Source organism: Lithobates pipiens, unplaced genomic scaffold (genome assembly GCF_037356315.1).
Source record: "Lithobates pipiens isolate NorthernLeopardFrog02 unplaced genomic scaffold, aLitPip1_a1.2 Scaffold_10, whole genome shotgun sequence".
Classification (NCBI taxonomy): domain Eukaryota; kingdom Metazoa; phylum Chordata; class Amphibia; order Anura; family Ranidae; genus Lithobates; species Lithobates pipiens.
This window is the reverse complement of record NW_027507686.1, coordinates 211581749-211605318: the sequence shown is the minus strand read 5'-3', so window position 1 is coordinate 211605318 and position 23570 is coordinate 211581749.

Genomic DNA, 23570 nt, shown 5'->3' with positions numbered 1-23570 from the left:
GCCACAAGTTGCGGGAAAATTACAAACTTTATAAATTTTTCACAAAGTTGTCACTAAATGATATATTGCTCACACATGCTATGGGCATATGTGAAATTACACCCCAAAATAAATTCTGCTGCTTCTCCTGAGTACGGGGATACCACATGTGTGGGATTTTTTGGGAGCCTAGCCGCGTACGGGGCCCCGAAAACCAAGCACCGCCTTCAGGCTTTCTAAGGGCATACATTTTTAATTTCACGCCTCACTACCTATTACAGTTTTGAAGGCCATAAAATGCCAAGATGGCACAAAACCCCCACAAATGACCCCATTTTAGAAAGTAGACACCCCAAGCTATTTGCTGAGAGGCATGTTGAGTCCATGGAATATTTTATATTTTGCCGCAAGTTGCGGGAAAGTTACAAACTTTTTTTATTTTATTTTTTTTTTTCACAAAGTTGTCACTAAATGATATATTGCTCACGCATGCCATGGGCATATGTGAAATGACACCCCAAAATAAATTCTGCTGCTTCTCCTGAGTACGGGGATACCACATATGTGGGACTTTTTGGGAGCCTAGCTGCGTACGGGGCCCCAAAAGCCAAGAACCGCCTTCAGGCTTTCTAAGGGCGTAAATCTTTGATTTCACGCCTCACTACCTATTACAGTTTTGAAGGCCATAAAATGCCAAGATGGTACAAAACCCCCACAAATGACCCCATTTTAGAAAGTAGACACCCCAAGCTATTTGCTGAGAGGCATGTTGAGTCCATGGAATATTTTATATTTTGCCGCAAGTTGCGGGAAAATTACAAACTTTTTTTTTTTTATTTTTTTTTTCACAAAGTTGTCACTAAATGATATATTGCTCACGCATGCCATGGGCATATGTAAAATGACACCCCAAAATAAATTCTGCTGCTTCTCCTGAGTACAGGGATACCACATGTGTGGGATTTTTTGGGAGCCTAGGTGCGTACGGGGCCCCGAAAGCCAAGAACCGCCTTCAGGCTTTCTAAGGGCGTAAATCTTTGATTTCACGCCTCACTACCTATTACAGTTTTGAAGGCCATAAAATGCCAAGATGGCACAAAACCCCCACAAATGACCCCATTTTAGAAAGTAGACACCCCAAGCTATTTGCTGAGAGGCATGTTGAGTCCATGGAATATTTTATATTTTGCCACAAGTTGCGGGAAAATTACAAACTTTTATTTTTTTTTATTTTTTTTTCACAAAGTTGTCACTAAATGATATATTGCTCACACATGCCAGGGACATATGTGAAATGACACCCCAAAATAAATTCTGCTGCTTCTCCTGAGTACGGGGATACCACATGTGTGGGACTTTTTGGGAGCCTAGTCGCGTACGGGGCCCCGAAAACCAAGAACCGCCTTCAGGATTTCTAAGGGTGTAAATTTTTGATTTTACACCTCACTACCTATCACAGTTTTGAAGGCCATAAAATGCCAAAATAGCACAAAACCCCCCAAAATGACCCCATTTTGGAAAGTAGACACCCCAAGCTATTTGCCGAGAGGCATGGTGAGTATTTTGCAGCTCTCATTTGTTTTTGAAAATGAAGAAAAAAAAAATAATGTATATTTTTTTTCTTTTTTTCAATTTTCAAAACTTTGTGACAAAAATGAAGGTCTGCAAAATACTAACCATACCTCTCGGCAAATAGCTTGGGGTGTCTCCTTTCCAAAATGGGGTCACTTGGGGGGATTTTGTGCTATCTGGGCATTCCATGGCCTCCGAAACTGTGATAGGCAGTGAGGAATGAAATCTAAAATTTACACCCTTAGAAATCCTGAAGGTGGTGCTTGGATTTTGGGGTACCGTACGCGGTTAGGCTCCCAAAAGGTCTCACACTTGTGGTATCCCCGTACTCAGGAGAAGCAACAGAATGTATTTTGGGGTGTAATTTTACATATAACCATGGCATGTTTGAGCAATATATCATTTAATGACAACTTTGTGCAAAAAAAAAAAAAAAAATAATAATAATGTATTTTTTCCACAACTTTTGTCAAAATATAAAATATTCCATGGACTCGACCTGCCTCTCAGCAAATAGCTTGGGGTGTCTACTTTCTAAAATGGGGTCATTTGGGGGGGTTTTGAACTGTCCTGGCATTTTATGCACAACATTTAGAAGCTTATGTCACACATCACCCACTCTTCTAACCACTTGAAGAAAAAGCCCTTTCTGACACTTTTTGTTTACATGAAAAAATATTTTTTTTTGCAAGAAAATTACTTTGAACCCCCAAACATGAAGTGTTTTTTTAAAGCAAAAGCCCTACCGATTAAAATGGTGGGTGTTTCATTTTTTTTTTTCACACGGTATTTGCGCAGCGATTTTTCAAACGCATTTTTTGGGGAAAAAACACACTTTTTTTTATTTTAATGCACTAAAAATCACTATATTGCCCAAATGTTTGATGAAATAAAAAATATGATCTTAGGCCGAGTACATGGATACCAAACACGACATGCTTTAAAATTGCGCAGAAACGTGCAGCGGCGACAAACTACATACATTTTTAAAAGCCTTTAAATGCCTTTACAGGTGACCACTTTAGATTTACGGAGGAGGTCTACTGCTAAAATTAGTACCCTCGATCTGACCTTCGTGGTGATACCTCACATGCATGGTGCAATTGCCGTTTACATATGCCACCAGACCAACGCTTGTGTTCCGCGTTGCGCCTTAGCAGGGGGGGACAGGGGTGTTTTTTTTTATTTATTTTTTTTTTATTTATTTTTTTGCTTTTTTATTTTTTTTTTAAACTGTTCCTTTCATTTATATATATTTTTTTATGATTTTTATTGTTATCTCAGGGAATGTAAATATCCCCTATGATTGCAATAGGTAGTGACAGGTACTCTTTTTAAAAAAAATTAGGGTCTATCAGACCCTAGATCTCTCCTCTGTCCTCAAAGCATCTGACCACACCAAGATCGGTGTGATAAAATGCTTTCCCAATTTCCCAATGGCGCTGTTTACATCCCGCAAAATCTAAGTCATGAAATGCTCGTAGCTTCCGATGTCTGAGGCCATAGAGATGATTGGAGCCATTCTGGTCTCTGATCAGCTCTATGGTCAGCTGGCGGAACCACCGGCTGCATTCTCAGGTTCCCTGTTGGGACAGGAGAGCCTGAGAAAACCATGGAAGATGGTGCGGGGGGGGGGGGACATTCCCTCCCACTGCTTGTAAAAGTAGTCTAGAGGCTAATTAGCCGCTAGGATTGCTTTTACATAAAAGCCGACCGCTGGCTGAAAAGAATGATACCAAGATGATACCTAAACCTGCAGGCATCATTCTGGTATAAGCACTCAAAGTCCCGCAACATACCAGTATGTTGCTGGAACTGGTTGGGCATATATTGTATTTTTTTTTTCATGCAGCCTGTGGGCTGAACGAAAAAAAAATATTGATCGGTGGGTATGCCCACCATTAGATACCACCCTTCATCCACCCACTTTCTAATGGTGGGCATACATGCACCATTTATATATGCCGAAGCATGGGGGCATCCTCCCGCAAAAGGTAGGAGCAGATCGCTCCTCCACCCCTTATGCCCCCATGCTTCGGCATATATGCTCTTTTTTAACTGTGGTGGTGAAATCACCCCCGACAGTGCTGGAGTCGCGGCTTTATGTATCATGGGAGCAAACGCTGTTGCTGTCAAGATAAATAAATCCGCTCTGCAGCAGAATGGCGTACCTGCTAAGCAAATGATGGTTAACAATAAAACAAAGTAACATTACAGTATAACAGTAGGACTTACCATACCTGCAAAGCAAATACAAAAAAAATCGCAAAAAATAACACATTTAACACAATCTGTGCCTAAAATATATATATGCCGAAGCATGGGGGCATCCTCCCGCAAAAAAGTTATGCCGCGTACATACATTCAAACTTTTCCACGGGCAAGCCCTCCGTCGGAATTTTGACTGTATGTACGTGGCATTAGGAGCAAAATCGCTCCTCCACCCCTTATGCCCCCATGCTTCGGCATATATGCTCTTTTTTAACTGTGGTGGTGAAATCACCTCCGACAGCGCTGGAGTCGTGGCTTTACGTATCGTGGGAGCAAACGCTGTTGCTGTCAAGATAAATAAATCCACGCTACAGCTGAATGGCGTACCTGAAAACAAAAAATGGTTAACAATAAAACATTGCAGAATAGAATACAGTACAAAGGAGCAGAACAATAGAGAGAGAATAGAGAGAGAGAGAGAACAATAAAACGACAACTATTTTTGGTTTTTTTATTTTATATTTTTTTTGGTTTTTTTACTTTTTTTTTTTTTTTTTTTAACACTTTTTTATGTAACTTTAACACTTCTGTTGTAACGGTTCCAGCGGTTTGGGTCTCTCAAAATGTGATGGCATCTTGGGAGACCCTGTGAACGTGTGCCTAGCTTGTGCAATGCTGTACCCTACACTAATACTCAACTAGTTCATGGTAGCGTTCAAAACACTCACCCTGACAAAGACCAGGATTGCCAGGACAGCGGGGACAATAAGAACGGGTGTCACGCCTAAATCCGCGCTTTCTGCAGACATGACATTTTCTTTGGGGGGCTCGTTGGGTAGGGGTACTCGGGAGGACATAAGAATAATGCCTCTCATGCAGCCGGCTTACTGCATCTGGTAGGGGAAGGTGAGGTGGAGCACCGCCTGGATACAGAAGGGCTCTGACGATATCCTCCTGGAATTTGAGGAAGGATCCAGTCCGTCCTGAAGCTTTGTGTAGTACATAAGCATTCAGTATAGCCAATTGGAATAAATAAACAGACACTTTTTTGTACCAGCGTCTGGACTTACGGGCAACTAGATACGGCGCCAACAACTGGTCATTGAGGTCCACCCCTCCCATGTTAAGGTTATATTTGTGGACACAGAGGGGTTTCTCCACAATACCAGTCGCCGTAGAAATTTGGACCGTCGTGTCTGCATGAAGGGAGGTAAGAACGAAAACATTCTTATTATCCCTCCACTTCATAGCGAGCAAATTATTACTGCGCAAGCAGGCTCTCTCCCCCAGCCTAAGACGGGACTCTACAAGCCGCTGGGGAAAGCCCCGGCGATTAGGTCGCACGGTGCCACATGCTCCAATCTGATGATCAAACAAGTGACTAAACAGTGGCACGCTTGTGTAATAATTGTCCACGTACAAGTGGTACCCCTTTCCGAATAAGGGTGACACCAAGTCCCACACTATCTTGCCAGCGCTTCCTATGTAGTCAGGGCAGTTCTCCGGCTCTACGTGACTATCTCTTCCCTCATAAACCATGAAACTACGTGTATAGCCTGTGGCCCTGTCACAGAGCTTATACATCTTGACCCCGTATCTGGAACGCTTGTTGGGGACGTATTGTTTGAATGACAAGCGACCAGAAAATTTAATCAGGGACTCATCAACGCAGACAACTTGATCGGGAGTAAACAAGGCTGCAAAACGTTGGTTGAAGTGGTTTATGAGGGGCCGAATTTTGTAGAGCCGATCGTACTCAGGGTCTCCACGAGGACGACAGAGTTCATTGTCGCTGAAGTGCATGAACCGCAAAATCATCTCGTATCGTGCCCTGGACATGGAAGCAGAGAACACGCGCATATGGTGAATTGGGTCAATGGACCAATATGACCGCAACTCACTCTTTTTGGTTATGCCCATGTTGAGGGAGAGGCCCAGAAAGATTTTAAATTCGGAAACCGTAACTGGTTTCCATTGTCTGGCAAGGGCGGACTGGGGAATAGTGGCGATGTGTTGAGCAGCGTACAAATTGGTTTGGTCCACAATAGATCTAAAGAGATCTTCGGTGAAAAACAGTGAGTAAAAGTCAAGTGTCGTAAAATCAACTGTTTCCACGTTAATGCCAGGTTGGCCAGTGAATGGGGGAAGTACGGGTTCTGCAGAAGTGGTGGGCACCCAAATAGGATTGGCGAATTCTGCAGGAAGGGCACTATGGGTACGACGGGCCTGTCTTTGTCTTCTTGGTGGCAGCGGGACACTACTTGTGCTTGCCACCTCGCCAGCTTGAACTGCACTTATGGGACTCGCCACGTCACCACGTGTTACTGCAGTGCTGGATTTAGGTCCAGGGTGTACTAGGCCGCTGGTGCTTGCCAGTTCACCAGAAGGATGAGCGGCTCTAGTACGTCTCTGCTCCATACGAGTGACCTGCGGTTCCTGCACCTCAACAACAGAATACATACGGGATTGGGCACACCTGTTCTTAGCAGCGGCCTCATCTCCGTCGTCAGAGCTATCTGTCATGGAGCCGCTGTCCTCTACAGGATCGTATTCTGAGCCTGAATCTGACAGATGAGTGACATCCTCTTCACTATCTGTCATGCTCAGAAACGTGTAGGCCTCATCACTAGTGTACCTTCGCTTTGCCATTTTGGGCTCTAAATTTAGGGGTACACTAGTGAGACTCACAGGTAAAAAAGCACCTAGCCTGTCAGCGACTGTTTCAAAACGCTACAAAAAAAACTGTTAGCGATCGCAGGGATCAAGCCTGACTCTGCGAACGCTGCAGTTATGTGTGTTGTGTTTTGTAAGTGACAGTGATCGATCGATACTGCACTTGGGTGGGCTGGGCTGGGCTTGGCGGAGGGGCTAAACGCAGGTGCTAGCGGGTATCTGGGCTGATCCCGCTAACAATGCGTTTTGGGAAACCTAAAATGCTGGCAACGCTAATATATATCTGATCAGATACTATATTACTAAGGGAGGTGTATGCTTTGCGCGTGGGTGTTAGCGGTACTGGCACTAACCTGACGCTGGGGCGACGCAGGCCTTATCTGACCCTAAAAAACTTATATCACCCGCCGGGTGATCAGGGGGTTAAACCTTTATTAGGTAATAAATGGCGGGTGCCCTGAAACAAAAAAAAAATAACTAACCAACCAGCGTCACCTGTAACAGTTATATGGTGATCACTGGTGAAAGGGTTAACTGGGGGGCAATCAGGGGGCTATGCGGTAGTATATGGGGGTCCCTGACGCTATAAAAAGCTGCGGCTAACCCAAATACTTACCTGCCTATCTAGGGTCACCTGTGTCACTAATACAGCGATCAGAAAAAAATCGCTTATTAGTGACACTGGTGACGGGGGGTGATCACGGGGTTAAACCTTTATTGGGGGGGTTAGGGGGGCACCCTAGAGCTAAAGGGGGCTAGCCCTAACTGCCCTAACAGTTATTACAGTCACAAATGACACCAATGCAAAAAAAAAAAGAAAAAAAAAAATGCACTTGGTGTCACTGTGACTGGGGGGGGCAGGGGTGATTGGGGGGTGATTGGGGGTGATCAGGGGGGTGAAAAGTGTGCCTGGCGTGTTCTACTGTAAGTGTAGTGTTGGGTGCAACTTACCGATCCTCTCTCCTCCGTGCCGGAACGAAAAAGACCGACACGAGGAGAGATTACTTCACTTCCTCTCCTGTGTTTACATTACAGGAGAGGAAGTGATGTCACCGAGCATTTTCATTCGTCGGGAGCGATCGCGAGGGGGTGGCCATGAATGAATGGCCGTCCCCTCGTCCGGGATCGCTCCCGAACGAATACCGACCGCCGCAGGCACCGGGCGGGGGCCCGATCGGGCCCCCGACCCGCGGGAGGCAAGGGACGTACATGTAAGCCCTTATGCCTGCCCGTGCCATTCTACCGACGTACATCGGCGTGCGGCGGTCGGCAACTGGTTAAGTGACTAATGAGAAAACACAAAAGTGCACAATTACAAAAACAACAAATTCTGAGTGAACAAAACGTGCAGAATCTGTGACTTTGATACACAGATTCTGCACGTTTTGTTCACTCAGAATTTGTTGTTTTTGTAATTGTGCACTATTGTGTTTTCTCATTTGTCACTTAAGATCAGTTATGTTATAAGTGCAACATATTCGTATACACATATAATGTTTATTTACAAAAAGTTGAAAAAATTGAATCAAATTAGAGAATTTACACATATCACTTCCTTGGTCATTGGTTTCTGTTGCGTGGATGGTCATGAGGTAATGTTTGATCCCGACATGTTTCGTCAAAGTTGGCTTCTTCAGGGGATTTGCAGACCACCACTTGTCAAAAGACAATAATAGAGACAAAAGCATATGTACAATCAAGAAAATCAGTGGGACAATATATACAGATCCATTGATATACATTTTAGTTAGTTATTCACTCTGTCCATTCCACTTCAAGCTTACCCAATAGACCACCAATGAAAGTCACAGAGACCATGCAAAATTATTCAAAATTAGTTAAGTCAATGAAGGCACCATCAAATGGTTGGATGAGCATTTTTTATCGTTTCTCTTCCAAATGAAATTCTAAAGGTGTAAGGCCAGCTTTAATCCTCACAATGTACAGGAGTACCAAATCTTCATAGTGAATATTTGGTGCTCCCTTAATTTCATGCTTCAGTGTGAGACCCTGCCTAGTACTAGTGACATGCAGGATCCACAACTCATCTATCCTAATAGCATTGTAAGTCTAGTGATTAGACTTATTTATCGCTTGGGGTTTCCCTTTAATGTCAGCATTGATGTAGCACCTACCTCAATTTTCCGGGAGCCTGGTGGTGACTACTAGAGGTAGGGAGGCTGACACACTTCCTCAGGGTGCAGGTTACTAGGCATGGTGGGTGACAAACAACATAGAAATTGGGCGCCAATCACTTTTATGCTTAAACAAAGAGAAGTTTATTTCTCAAAACAGGAAAAATGTGGAAGAGAGGGGATAGGGCACAGGACACCCTTAGTAACGATCAGCAAGCATGCAGATTGGAAAAGTCTTTAGACAAAAGGGTGAGATAGGGCAGACAGCAGTACAGGAGAGTCTTTAAGCTGAACCAGCACATCTGTACTTTGTAGAATAGGCTATCTCCTATAGTAGCTGAACTTTACAGCATCATAAGCAGTTTCCTTTGTATGATTTCTCTATTGAAGTCCTCCCAACCACTTTATAGTCCCCAGCTCATGAAAAGTCACCTCTGGTGCTTCCTCAGAACTCCATCCCTCTGAGTATTGCCTTCAGGTAGTGAGCAGGCTCTTCTACACAGAACCTTGAGTACATGGCTAGGCCTCAGTCTTCAGGCCTAACCAGCAGGAGCTGTCACACACACACATACCACCCAGACCGCAGCCTGGTTGGGGAAGACTAACACTGATGACCTAACTTTTCCAAAATAAATACCTTTTCCCAGCATGCACAACAGCAAATATGATTGGCTGAAAAAGGTGTGTTTATCCATAACCTGAACTCATTGCAGCTCATCATTTAAATGTCAAAGGCAACAGCACCACCTACTGACAAAAGGGAGAGACCACAGTTGAACAGGATTAGGAGGGAAGCCATTTGACCTCCAAACACTACAAATTAGCCAGGCTGGCTACCACCCAGCATAACTAAATTTACCTGTAGCCTTACTTTGAGACTTGGATGCTACACTGAGAAACACCCTTATGACAACAAATACATTAAATGTGATGAAAAGGTATGTGACAATGTAGCCCAGTTCATTTCTGCAGTTTATACTCTTGAGCATGTTGCTGTTCTCCTTGTATTGCACTCTAAGGCCTGGGGATATGCTGTGTGTACACCAAGTCAAGATAATTGTGCTCATAGAATGTATTTTTTAATTCAGCAAGAAATACATTAGAGCCTGGGGGCACTACAAACAGTTTCTTGAAATTAAGTTAATAGAGGCAGGGAGCTACAGTCTTAGAAGCTCTCATAGGCTTCAATAAAACTGCTAGTTTATGAGATTCTCATGCAGAAGTGTTTTCCATTAATATTAACACATTTACATGGCATATTTTACCCACGGGGAACCTCAAAGCAGTTTATGGTGTTGTATGTAATGAAATAATAAATTAATTAGAATAGGCGAGATGAGCTGCAGGGACCGATCACATAAGTTAGGGAGCAATAAACCTGCATAGGTGCAAAGTCTGGAAATAACTGCTGATAGCAGCTGGTCACAATGTAGCTTCCATTCCTCCAGGTTAGAAAAAAAAGAACTAACTTTGAGTACAAATGCACACAAGCTTAAATACATTATTGTGCTACGTGCCTCGTCTACAGTATAGATAATACACAAATACTAATATACAGGGCTGCTGTTAGAAACCACAGGCCCCATACAGACAACCTGACAAGGGGCCCCATACAGTCAATGTTTAAGTTATGAATGAACACAGTGAGTGATCGGTACCGATCACTCATTGTGTTCCTTCTGGAAAGGAAGGGGCTGGTAAATTTGACATCCACTTGCAAACTTGAAGGATCATATTGGGTGCTTGCAGCTGCCGGCAGAAAGAATCTCATCAAACTTAACTAAAAAGAATGAATGAGTTAAATGTGATAGCTTTTACCTCTTTGATTTGTCACTAGGTATAAGCAAAACTGAAAATTTTCACTTTGATAACATTTTACTAAAACTCCATACACTGGAGTCAATTAGGATGGCAAAATTAAGATGGTTGGTGTTTTTACAGGTGCAATGAGCCTTAAAGGCCAAAATTGGTCTCCCTATTCCCCAGAAGGGCCTGGTGATTCCCTTTTAGGGTGCACTGACATTTGGGAACGTGCTTACAATGTTTCTGACACAGCGCAGATAGTCACTAGTCAGGATCTGGAGAGTCTGTAACTGATCTGCTATGGTATCTGGGACCCCTTATCCTTACCTCCTTTCTGCAATAAAACTTTAAAAAGACAAAAGTGACTGGTGCCCAATATCCTTTCTCAGTTCCCTTATTTTATCCATGAACTCAGCATAGGGATAAAATATTAGCCCGCTCCTGGCACTGGAAGTGCTATCCTGCCTTTGGGGTGTAAGAGGGGTGCTACAAAAAAATAGCCCAGAATTGAAGTTTGAATGACTCCTGAAGGTTGGGTAAGCCCAACTGAGCAAACAATTAGTAACAAAGCCATGAGACATGTCACACAGTACACTGTACTCTCCTAGATTTAAAGCAATACCTTTTTTTTTTAATTTAAGTTCATTTTGCTTTGCATTCCTGCATGGTGAAATTACAGGCTGACTCCAATAAAATTTCATCAAAGACAAAATTGGCAATATTGCATTAAAATAAACTTCTGTGAAATCATCTGTTCATCCCTATTAATAACCTGTACCTGTAATAGCATAAAGCCTGCAAACTAGTTTATTACCACTGAACTTCCATTCTGCATACATTTTGCTAAAAGGTATATTACTGAACATAAGAATCTATCATTTTAGAATCTAGATAGATCATGTATATACATACAGTAATCTAGAAATACAGTTCACTCAAACAGTTAATTTTATACACAGCAAAATTACAGAATAAGGAGCTTCTTGGTCTCTGAATCATATAACAATGTTCCTTAAACATCTGGAAACCCTCATTTGCCATAAAGCATATTTATGTAAGCTTCTCAGAAGCTTTTTTCCTGGATTTAATTTTATCTAGGCTCTATATAAAGCAGATCATAAATGTAAAGTAATGGAGGGAGGGAGTTCATTTTCTTTTTGAAGGGTGTGTAGTTTGATTACATTAGCAGTTTAAAGGGCTTGTAGCAGTGGATTTGGTTGATTTGAACTTGTGCAGCCTGTAATGGGGATGGACTGGAAAGAATTATCAGAATGAGGTGCGGACACGTTAAAGTCACACATGACTGGTAGGTGTGGGATGGCCATGCCTGTGCTTCATAAATACATTCCAGCTTGTTATTAATGTTGGACGGTTAATATAAGGAGCCTGGAGACATTACTAGACCAAGGAAGCATCATGAAAAGGAAACGGTGTATGTCGTGCTGAGAGAGAATGAAAGCATATGTCAAGTCAGCAATTGGATGGAATAACGTTCACTTAAAGAGGGTTGAGAAAAGCTCCTGTTAGGCAGGTTTTTAAGGTGCGCTTTGGCAATCGGTAGGTACGGGAAATGGCAAGAGGCCCAAGCATTTCTGCACTTTCCTAGAGACAGAGAGATGAAAACTTAAGTTGGACTTCCCAAGAGAGTGTTAGAAGCCCTGTGTAGACAGACAATTTGGTGCATTGTCCTGGTTAAGGGATTCTAATGAGAGTCAGTTACGCAGAGCAGCCTGCAAGTATCAAAGTGTCTGACGGTGATGTCATACTCTTTGCCTTGTACAATCAGAGAAGGCTTTGCATTCATTCAGAAAATGCAAAGCATTCTCTGAATAGCCCCCTTGCTAAACAGCTGACCTACTATGTTCACAATGCATCAGGCCAGTAGCTAAGCATAGGCCCCAGAAGCAAGTGGAGATCATTGGAATATCTGTGTTATCCAGAGGCATTTGCCAGTTATGGTATATACATAATTATTGCTACAAGCTGAACCAATGTAACTATGTAAAAATTATTAATACCTGGATTTAGTCTTTAAATATTGTAATGGACTCTTTACAATAAGAGCAATGAAAAATGGCACCTGTCTTGCCAAGAAAGTGGTAATAGCTGAGAGTGCTCCTAATTTCCAAAAGTTTTAGAAATCTTCCCTCATCAACATAATATACAGATCTAAGGCAATTCTTAAATTCAATAGATCTAGGGATCTAGGGATTTGGATCTAGGGATTTATCCAAACTCCAGTATTGGTAAAAATTCAGTTAAGCCCTTCCTGAAGCCCTCCTTGCTTCAAAGATGGATTTTTCTTTGTTACCTATGTATGTTTTAGCCATAATCAAATTGGTCCCTCTTCAGGTTATGGGGCCCAGAGAATAGGTGCAGGTATTCCAACATTCCCAGGCAAACAATAGATCCCCCGCAGCAATAGAACCCCCAGTGACAATATACCCCTCTAGAATCCAGTCTCAAGCACACCCCAAACCCCTTGCCATTACATATATTCAGTGCTGGAGGTGCCGGAAATGCATTCCCCCACATCCGCTGAAAAAAAGCCCTGGGTAAATATGTTACCATACTTCCCAACATTCCCTCTGTAGTGCCACACGTCTTGTCTTTTTACAGGTATTGAGTTGCGGTGCTGGTGGGTATTAGTTGACATTCTCCAAACATTGACCATCTTTTATAATGCAGGTGAATGGCCAGCAAAGTTCCAGCAAATATTTACAATAATAATTATATTAACAGGGGTATGTATTATTCTGAGGTCAGAAAATTTGCCTGATGGATCTCTCCATAGTGCTGAGTGTTTTTGACATTAAAAATGTTTTAATTGATGCTGCTGCAAAATAATAATAATAATAATAATAATAATGATTACATTTAAAACAATACACAGCCTGTGTCATAGAGGTCCGGTTCACAATAAGGCAGCACGATTTACAGTGCGACTGCCTCAGGCGACCTGGACGCGACCGCTGTGGCGACTTGTAAAACGACTTCTGTATAGAAGTCAATGCAAGTCGCCTCAAGTTGCCCCCAAAGTCGTACAGGAACCTTTTTCTAAGTCGGAGCGACTTGTGTCGCTCTGATTAGAACGGTTCCATTGTACAGAATGGGGCGCTATTTGTCAGGTGGCTAAGTCGACTGACAAGTCGTCCTAGTGTGAACTGACCCTAAATGTGTACATGTTTATTTATTAATTTTTGTTTACCTTTCTAATCTGTCTGCAAAATAAATGGGTAAAGGGTCAAAAGACCAAAAAAAAATGAATCCAAAGAAAGCAGGTGGGAACCTACTTTCCCTCTCCTTGCCCTCTATGGCAATTCCTCAGCCTAGCCTTATACCATGGCTTTTCAGATGTCCAAATCCGGTAATGTCCAGCAGGATGGGGTCAAACACGTATTATTTTGTTTATGATGAAAGCTCTAAACACAGTTTTGCCATGTTGGACTTTGGGTCTCCATAGCAAGTCATTGCAGTTTCACTAGAGTATGCAAACATATCCCACCTAAGAAAAGGCTCTGTGGTTCAGCAGACACGCTGGAAATGTAATATTTGGCCTGTTATAAATAGAAATGTTAAAAAAATATTTTTGATCTAGCAAGGCACCTTGGAAATAGGGGTGCTGTGGATTTATGGCGAATGTGCTAGTAAATGTTTTATGAATATGTTCCTGGGTGTGTTCTCATTTGACAGGGAAAATAATTCTAACAAGCCAGAGGTAACAGCAAGGCCTGTGATACTCCTTGCAATAAAATGAATTTGAAAAGTGTAGAGGAAATAAAGGGACAGTGCATCTTATCTGCTCAGCTCGTCAGTTTTTTTCCAGGTATTACTGCACAGAACTAGGTTACCCCAGTCACCTATGTTAGTAATCTTGTGATTTGGGAACCTCTTCTTGTGATGCATGGGAGTTATTCCCAAGCATACCCACTGCAGGCTCCTTATTAGTTATCACATTTAGAAAGTTTTCACAGTTACCAATCAGATTCACAGACTTCAGGAAGTACATTTCCAGTAACATTCTGATGTTCTGTTTGGATTATTAAAACATATACTGTAGACCCCTCTCCTTGCAAAAAATCACATTCAACCTGATCTTGGAAGTTTGACATAAATGGTAAAACAGAAAGCTAAGAGAAAGTAAGCCAGAGCATAGGGTTTGGGAAGACTATGGAGTAGTAGAAGGTCCTGCTCTATTGAATTGCAAAATTCCCAGATCACAGTAAATGGGGTGACTTTATTTTTTTTTTATTTTTTTTTATTGTTTAATTGTAACACAGGTTTGGTGTTGAAGCAGAAGGCCATCCAGCACATACAGTATGTACTGGGGTAGAACTCTGGATTTGAATGAGCAGCAGAAACTAGTGGCAGCAGAAATGGTATAAGGGAGACAGACAGAGACAGAGTATTTTTATTTTAATGAATGCTGTTTTTCTTTTTTTGGGATTTAATAAATTAACCTGTTTGTCTATTCCAATGGAAACCCCTTTACATCAAGTATGAGGTCACGGTTGCAGGTTTATTTGAGGGTTTGATTATTACTACTTTAAAAGATAGTAAAAATCTGTTATTTAAGCCCTCTTCTTTTATTTAATATTACTTCACAGTGCATATTTAAGCGTAATCTTAAAAACGTTGCAATATTTTAATATTTAAACATGTCCTGTAGGTCAGCTTCTAAAGGCATTTACTAACTAAATAATGGAGGCTTTTATGAGATCCAATTACCACTTATGCAAAGTGAGTCATTTGTCTTAGATTTAAAAGCTTCAAAATTGACTTTAAAAGTAGAAAAAAGTGTTTCTTTATACATTTCTGGTTATGTGTTTTATCTGTGAAAGTGCTATAGTCAAGGCTGAAAATAGCTTTTAAGGAATTAGTGCAAATGTATTTTATATGTCTCCAAATTTCTAAGCAAAGGGGCTGTTTACTTTGCTTCAGACTTTAGGGGGGCCGAACCACGGCCAATAGGAGTAGAAAATGTCCCAATGTCCCACCAGTGGGAGTAAATTATGTTCTATCCTTGGTGTTAGGGGAATTATTAGTGCCCATAATTGGTTTCAGTGGGAATAATAGTGCTCTATAATTGGTATCAGTGGGAGGAATAGCGCCATACCATTGGTGTTAGTGGGAGGAATAGTGCCCCATCCTTGGTGTCACTGGGCAGGAATAATGCCCCATCATTGATGTCTATGGAAAGAACTGTTGATGCCAGTGCAGGATTTAATGCCCTATTGTTGGTGTTAGTGGAAGGAATAGTACAATTAATTTGTGGGAAAAATATTTCCCCAAGCGCCGGATAAAGGCAAGCAAAGGGCCGCATTCGCTCCCTCACCCCGGTCGCAGTTTGGAGACCATTGACCTAGAGGATAGCACTTTTTATTTTTTATTACCTTTTGCAGGTCCTAAACATTTGTTTAATCGCTGTGCTTTCTCAGAAAGTACAACCCTGAGAACAGGGACTGCAGCCAGATCATGATAAAGCCCTTGTTGATTTAAACTCATTGGAAAATCAAAGCATTAGTTGGCACCTGTGAGTAGGGGCCCTATATACTTTTCAGACACCCACCTCTGCAGATTAATTTTGGCTGCTAAGCAATGCTTGCTCCACGTTCCATTGATTGTATGTCTGCATTTAGCTTTAGGTTCATTAAGCAGTTTTGACATTCGTTCCTTTTAAACCTTCAAGGAAAATAAAGGAAATATAAAGTTGCTCTTGAAAAGAAATAGTAGTCCTTGAATTCCAGCAGAGAAAAGCAGCACACCAGGATTTCTATACAGGTTTCCATCTCATGATTGTCAAGAATGTTAAGCTGAAACAGTTCTCACAATTTAAAAAAAAAATAATGTTAAAAATGTCTCCTAAAGCAAACAGAAAATAATGCATTTTTGCAATAATGCAGTCCATGAATTACAAGATTTTCTTTCTTTAGTAGGAATTTCACATTGACATTCAACAAAAGCATTTGCCTTTGCCTCTTGAACCACAGACCATTCATCTATGCTAGTTCACAAAGAGAACACCCTTGAGTAGGAAAGGGGGAGTGGAAGGTCTATTAAATGTATAAAGGACATAAAAGTTCACAGTCATGAGAAAACCTGATTTATTCATTGTGAATGTGGCCATTCAAGTTAACATGCCTATGACTAGGGCAATGCCTTTGCTCCTCACCAACTGATTATCGCCTCTTTGGAGATCTACCCCTGCCCCTTCCTTTGCTGCAGCTTCTACTAAAATACTCAGTGTTGGCTGGTGTCAGAACCTAGAAGGAGCAGAAATGTTACTCTGTTCATCATGTGACAGAACATTGCAATTGTCCATTAGGCCCAAGCAATGCATCGTAGAAGGTCACCTGCTCCCTTATACCAAGATTCACCAAGTATTTTGTACTAGCTGCAATAGCGGAAGAAGCAGAGGTGGAGCAGAGGATCACTAGAGAGGTGAGTATCAGTAGGTTGAGGAAAGTGGTGACTTCAAATATGACATTATATATTCCTTGGATGGGCCAACTTAGTTTCACTTTAAGCCATTCTCCATAGAAGACTCAATGGAACTGCTAGCAAGTAAATTAAAAATAAAAGGCAGAAAATTTTTCCATTCATTAGTCTTGTATAGTTTCTTTTGTTTCAATTCTCCTGCACAGGTATCGCTGTGTACACTATAACTACTTTAGAGCTTATTTTCCCCAATTTATTGTTGCTTTTAAATTCCACATATCCTGAATTTTCTTTTCATCCCTGGAGATAGACTTTATACTGCTGATTAAGGCAAAATCGAAACCTTGAGAAATTGCTTTTCTTCCGTAACAGCAGCTGCATATTTTTCTGATTGTTTGTTTTCCTATCAGTTGATATGCTATAAGAAACAAATGATTTGCTTTTATTTACCCCATTGCATTCAGTTGTTGGCTGGCTTCATTTGCTCAGTGCAAAAGTCATAATATGTTCCGTATCTCTTGGTCCCCTTTTCTAGTCATTTTTCTAGCGAGCATGGTATTGATGTTTATTTGTTAGTTTAGGTGTGCGATGTAACAGTTAGGCCAATATAGAGTTTGCTTTGCAGTAACAGTGATAATACATAATAAATACAGTGCCTTGCAAAAGTATTCACTCCCCCCCCCCCCCCCCCCCCCCCCCTGGCATTTTTCGTGTTTTTATTGTGAAGCAAACTACAAATAGGACAAAATAACAGAAAAAGTCAATGTTCATAACTATTCACCCCCCTAAAGTCAATACTTTGTAGAGCCACCTTTTTTGTCTATCACAGCTCCAAGTCGCTTTGGATAAGTCTCTATGAGCTTGCCACATCTTACCACTGGGATTTTTGGCCATTCCTCCCTGCAAAACTGCTCCAATTCCTTCAAGTTGGATGGTTTGCACTTGTGAACATAAATCGCACCACAGATTTTCTATTGGATTGAGGTCTGGGCTTTGACTAGACCATTCCAACACATTTAGATGTTTCCCCTTAAACCACTCAAGTGTTGCTTTAGCAGTGTGTTTGGGGTCATTGTCCTGCTGGAGGGTGAACCTCCATCTTAGCCTCAAATCACACACAGAGTGGTACAGGTTTTGCTCAAGAATATCCCTGTATTTAGCACCATCCATCTTTCACTCAACTCTGACCAGTTTCCCAGTCCTGACTGCTGAAGAACATCCCCACAGCATTATGCTGCCACCACCATGTTTCACTGTGGGGATGGTGTTCTTTGGGTGATGTGATGTGTTGGGTTTGCGCCATGCCCAGCATTCTCTTTGATGGGCAAAAAGTTCAATATGAGTCTCCCACATGCCTTTTCGCAAACTCAAAACTTGCCATTTTGTTTTTTGCTGAAAGTAATGGCTTTCTTCTGGCCACTCTGCCATAAAGCCCAACTCTATGGATCGTACAGCTTATTGTTGTCCTATGTACAGATACTCCGGCCTCAGCTGTGGAACTCTGCAGCTCCTCCAGGGTTACCTTAGGTCTCTGTGCTGCCTCTCTGATTAATGCCCTCCTTGCCCGGTCCGTGAGTTTTGGTGTGCGGCCGTCTCTTGGCAGGTTTTCTGTTGTGCCATATTTTTTCCCTTTGGTTATGATAGATTTGATGGTGCTCCTAGGGATCATCAAAGATTTGGATATTCTTTATAACCTAACCCTGACGTGTACTTCTCAACAACATTGTCCCTTACGTGTTTGGAGAGTTCCTTGGTCTTCATGGCAGTGTTTGGTTAGTGGTGTCTCTTGCTTAGGTGCTGCAGCCTCTGGGTCCTTTGAAAAAGGTGTGTATATATAATGACAGATCATGTGACACGTAGATTGCACACAAGTGGATATCAGTTCACTAATTATGTGACTTCTGAAGGTAATTGGATGCACCGGAGCTTTTTATAGGCTTCATAACAAAGGGGTGAATACATATGCACATGCCAATTATCAATTTTTTATTTCTGAAAAATAATTTTATGTATATATTTTTCAAATTTTACTTCACCAACTTAGACTATTGTGTTCTGATCCATCACATATAATTCAGATTGAAAAAAAACATTGAACTAAAAGCTGTAATGTAACAAAATAGGTAAAAAGCCAAGGGGGTGAATACTCTTGCAAGGCATTGTAGGTATTAAGATCTCATATCTGTGTACAGGTGCATTTATTCAAGAATAAACTTAAACCTGTAAAAAAAAGGTATACGTATAAACTGGTACAAGTACTGAGCTCATTACAAAAACAAAAATACAAAGCATGTGCATTAATGTGATCACATTTCTTATTGATCACCATCCAACAATGGTGTGTACACTCCCCTAAAAAAAATAAAAAACTTTGTTTACACATAGACAGTTCATACACATCCATTATATTACTCAGACATAATACATTCGTTTAGATTGAATCCCATACATTCTGGATAGAGAGAGCTTTGGTAATTGCAAATGAATTGCTAGGCGTTTCTGGCCACTGGTAGAATATAAAAGAAATAAAAAAAAAAAAAACAATGGAATATTATACTTTACCTTCTGTTAGGCGTGTGTATTTTCGCATACGTACAGCTGCGTTATACCTTTTTTCTTTGCTTTTTTTTTTCCTGAAAGTTTTATTTGTTTAAATAAGTTAACATGTTGTATTGTACAGATATATCGGACATGTACAGTACATTAATCAACAAGTATAACAGGCAAAGGTACATTCAGTGTCCCGTTGAGCCCACATAAACCTAGGTATATAGGATTTAGTCATCAAAACAATCCATTTAGAAGGTTCATATTGTATTAAATCCGTTACTGTGCAGAATGTTTTCTATGCAACGGTTGTTTTGTCTCAAATAGGATCTGTGGGTGTGGATGTATCTTGCGTGTATAGGATCCTAGGTCCTAAGATGCATATTTTAGGTAATTTGAGTGTTATCTTGTGTACACTGTTGAGATCTTGGAGTGTTGTGAGAGAGTGAAATATGGTGTATGTAGGGTGCGTGGTCAGTGGTATCCTGTTAAGATTGTTGGCTGCAGAATTAGTGGGGGAGGAAGGTAGGTAAATAAAGAGGAAGGGGAATTTGAAATGTAAAAGGAGTGGGAATGTGCAGGAGGGTGAAGAGTAATTAAAGTGGATGTAAACCCGAAAATGTTTTATTTATTTTTTTGTCTGGCACAATATAGAGTATGGGATTTCAGATCAGGTGTGCCCAGTCTTGCACAGTCTTGCCACAAAGAGTTAATTCAGCTCTGAGCAATCGGCATATCTTTTTTCAGTGAAATAAAATGGACAAACTGTGAAATCTTTGTCCGTTCTTCCCCCTTGCTGTGATTGACAGGTGATTTACATATCTCATGCAATAGCCTAAGACATGCATTATTTTTTAATGCCCACCCCCACTCTTTTCTTCAGCAGCTCTGCAAGGATTGGCTGTTCCACACCTCAGCATGATTTGACATGCTGAAGTCATGTGGGGACTTTTCTGGGTTTTGACTGGATGTTAGTGATCATAGTAGAAGTTCAGTGTAAGAAATACACAGGAGAAAATGCATGTTGATAAGGGGAGTGTAGAGGTGGGCGGGGAGTCTACTGACATCCCGACTCCACCCAATGAGCCCTGGAAAACAGACCCACCCACAAAATCTGCAGTTTTTTGGGTCTCATAGCAGACAGAGGGGAGACATTTGACAGATAAGTATACATGCAGAAGGCATGTATATCCTTCATGATAACCAATATTGCAGTAGTTTAGAAATGATGAGAGTGGGTTTACATGCACTTTAAGTCTCTCCATTTCAGCAATCCTTTTAATTCTACTGAACCATTCCTTAATCGAGGGGATGTTTTGAAATGTCCAATGTATTGGTATACATTGTTTTGCTGCATTTATCATATGCATCGCAAGCGATTTGTGATAAGTGTGATGTGATAGAGGTGAATGGTGCAAGAGAAATTGAGTCAGTGACCTTTCCAGATTGTAAGAAGTGACAAGAAAAGTTATACGGTATACTTTCCAGACAATTTGAATATGGGGACAGTCCCACCAAATGTTGATCAGTATGCCGGGATGCGTATTGCCGAGATTGTTGGGTTCAATTTGTGCAATAAGGCAGGTATACGGTACCAGCAGGATTGGGTTTTGTATCCGTTTTCCTGAGTAGATACATTAATGAATCCCTTATGAATGTTAAGGTAAATTCTTTCCCACTCTTTCGGCCTTAGGGATAAAGACAAGTCGCTTTCTCATGAGCCACACATTGCAGAATTGTTGGGGTGGCATTCCATAAAAAGAAGAGAATGTGTGGTGGAAATTAGATGTGTTTGGGGGAATGCCTGGGTACAAAGTCGTTCAAACTGTTTCAGTCTTCTAGAGCAGGAAGATTTTCTGTCCAGGGTTCTCAGAAAGTGTGTAATCAGCAGGTACGTCCATGATGGTATCAAGGATTCGTCCATCCATGTAGAGAGGTGAGATGCGGTATAGGGTTTACCTTGGTTGTAGAAATAGTGGGCCAAGACTCTTTCATCTGACCAGTGCTGTGCTAAGAAGTCTTTGGTCATGCCCACGGTAAAGTCAGGATTTAATCTTATTGGGGTCATTGGATCTAGTATAGTTGAGAGGGCCTGTGTTTACAGATGTTGCGAAAGTATTGTATAGTCGGCCTGATTAGTGGATGAGATTTGAGCTCTAATGCTGTGTACACACGTATCAGATTATCCGGCGGACTTAGTCTGGTGGACAAACCGCTGGACTTTCCGAACGAGCTACCTGCCCACACACGGTACTTTTGCGGCAGACCATCAACATGGGGACCCAGTGCTTCCCCAAAGCACCCCCCCATGTTGAGGGCACGTGGCCTGGTACAGCTTAGGCTCGTCCTCATCCCCTTTCCTGACTGGCCGAGTTGTGTGCTCGGATAAGGGTCTGATATGGACCTAAAGGGGGACCCCCACGCCGTTTTTTCGGCGTAGGGCTTCCCCTTTAACTCCATACCAGGTGACGGGGCCAGCGACACCTCCTTCGCTGGTCCCGGCCACCTGGAGCCGCACTCAAAATGAGTGGACTTTTCTCCGGGTGGGAAAAGTCAGTTCATTTCAAAAGTACGGCAGACTAGCACATACACGGCCGTATTGTCCGCCGGACTAGCACACACACGCCCGTATTGTCCGCCGAAATGTGAGTCCGGCGGACATATTTAGGTACAAAACTACTTTCTTAGTCCGTCAGACTTTTGGGTAAAAAAAGTCTGCCGGAGCCCACACACGGGTGGATTGTCCGGCGGACTTTTCCACCGGATTGTTTGATCGTGTGTACACGGCTTTGGGATATATGACGTTCTAGTATCCATGGCAATGATGCAAGGGATAAACAGCTGTTTTATATGCAAATATATTTTCAGTAACTCTCTTAACCTGAAAAAAGATAACTTGTAGACAACAGTTATTACTCTATCCCCCCTCTTTTTTTTCTTTAACCTATTTAAAGCAAACCATAAAGCATTCTTACGTGTACATTGGTAAATGGTCAATGACATTCCCACTTTGATCAAGTGAAACTAAAATGCCATGGACTGCTAAAACATAACTTATATCTTGTATTTCATCCCGGGTTTTAGTGTACTGGTTTGGTTCCTGATGGACAAGTTACTCCCTCCATTTTTCCAATTCAAGGATTCATTAACATTTCTTTTAAAGGATTGGAATTCTTTCACAAACTCATCCCATTCCTGTTTAATTTGCCTAATCCAGGGGTCTCAAACTTGTGGTCCTCTAGCTGTTGCCAAACTACAAGTCCCATGAGGCATTGCAAGGCTGGCAGTTACAAGCATCACTCCCACAGGCAGAGGCATGATGGGACTTGTAGTTTCGTCACAGCTGGAGGGTCGTTAGTTTGAGACCCCTGGCCTAATCTCATACTGTAAAGCCTCATTCGCGGCCTTAATAGTTGAGGAAGGGATGTATGACCTCATATTTTCATATTTATTACTCCTAGGTCCTTCACCCCAGCGTGGTGAGTAAACTTCCAAGTCATGCCGCTTTGTTGTATATTGATTCGGTTTTAATATCTTTTCACCAGAAGACAAAAAACTGAGGAATATGACCGAATAATAGCATTTTATCTTTTGTAAAGTATTAAAGCATCTCTTAAGAACCGGTGTGGTTTTTGGCTTAGAATATTTAATGGCTAAAACCTGATTCACAAATTTTTATCTCTGCATATGAGATATAGGGGCATTTTCAAAAGAGCTCCCACCTTTCAATGAGTTGTTGAAACTAGCACATATTCCAGATGGAGATAATTTCTTGTTGCATCTAGAAATACTCACAACTGGTTGCATTACAATCTATGGTATGCAGAGATTGCACAAGCTGTCCTGGGCTGGAAGATGTAAACAATTGTTTACATTTATACTCTCACAGCCTTCAGCCCACGTGCCAGCTGATCAACCTCTACCTGCTCGTTGTGGTTGTCTATTGTTGGTTGCTGGTGGCTAGCATTCAAATTTGTCGTAGAAACTCTTATGTCACGTACACATAATCGGAGAAGAAAAAGTCCACCAGAGCCCACACACGGGCGGATTGTCCGGCGGACTTTTTCTTCAAAAGTCCAGCGGATTCAGAAAGAAGTTTTGACTCAAAATCTGCCCGTCTGTGTGCTAGTCCGCCGGACTTTTGAAATGAACGGACTTGCCTACACGCGGAGAAAAGTCTGTTCATTTTGAACTTGGCTCCAGGTAGACGGA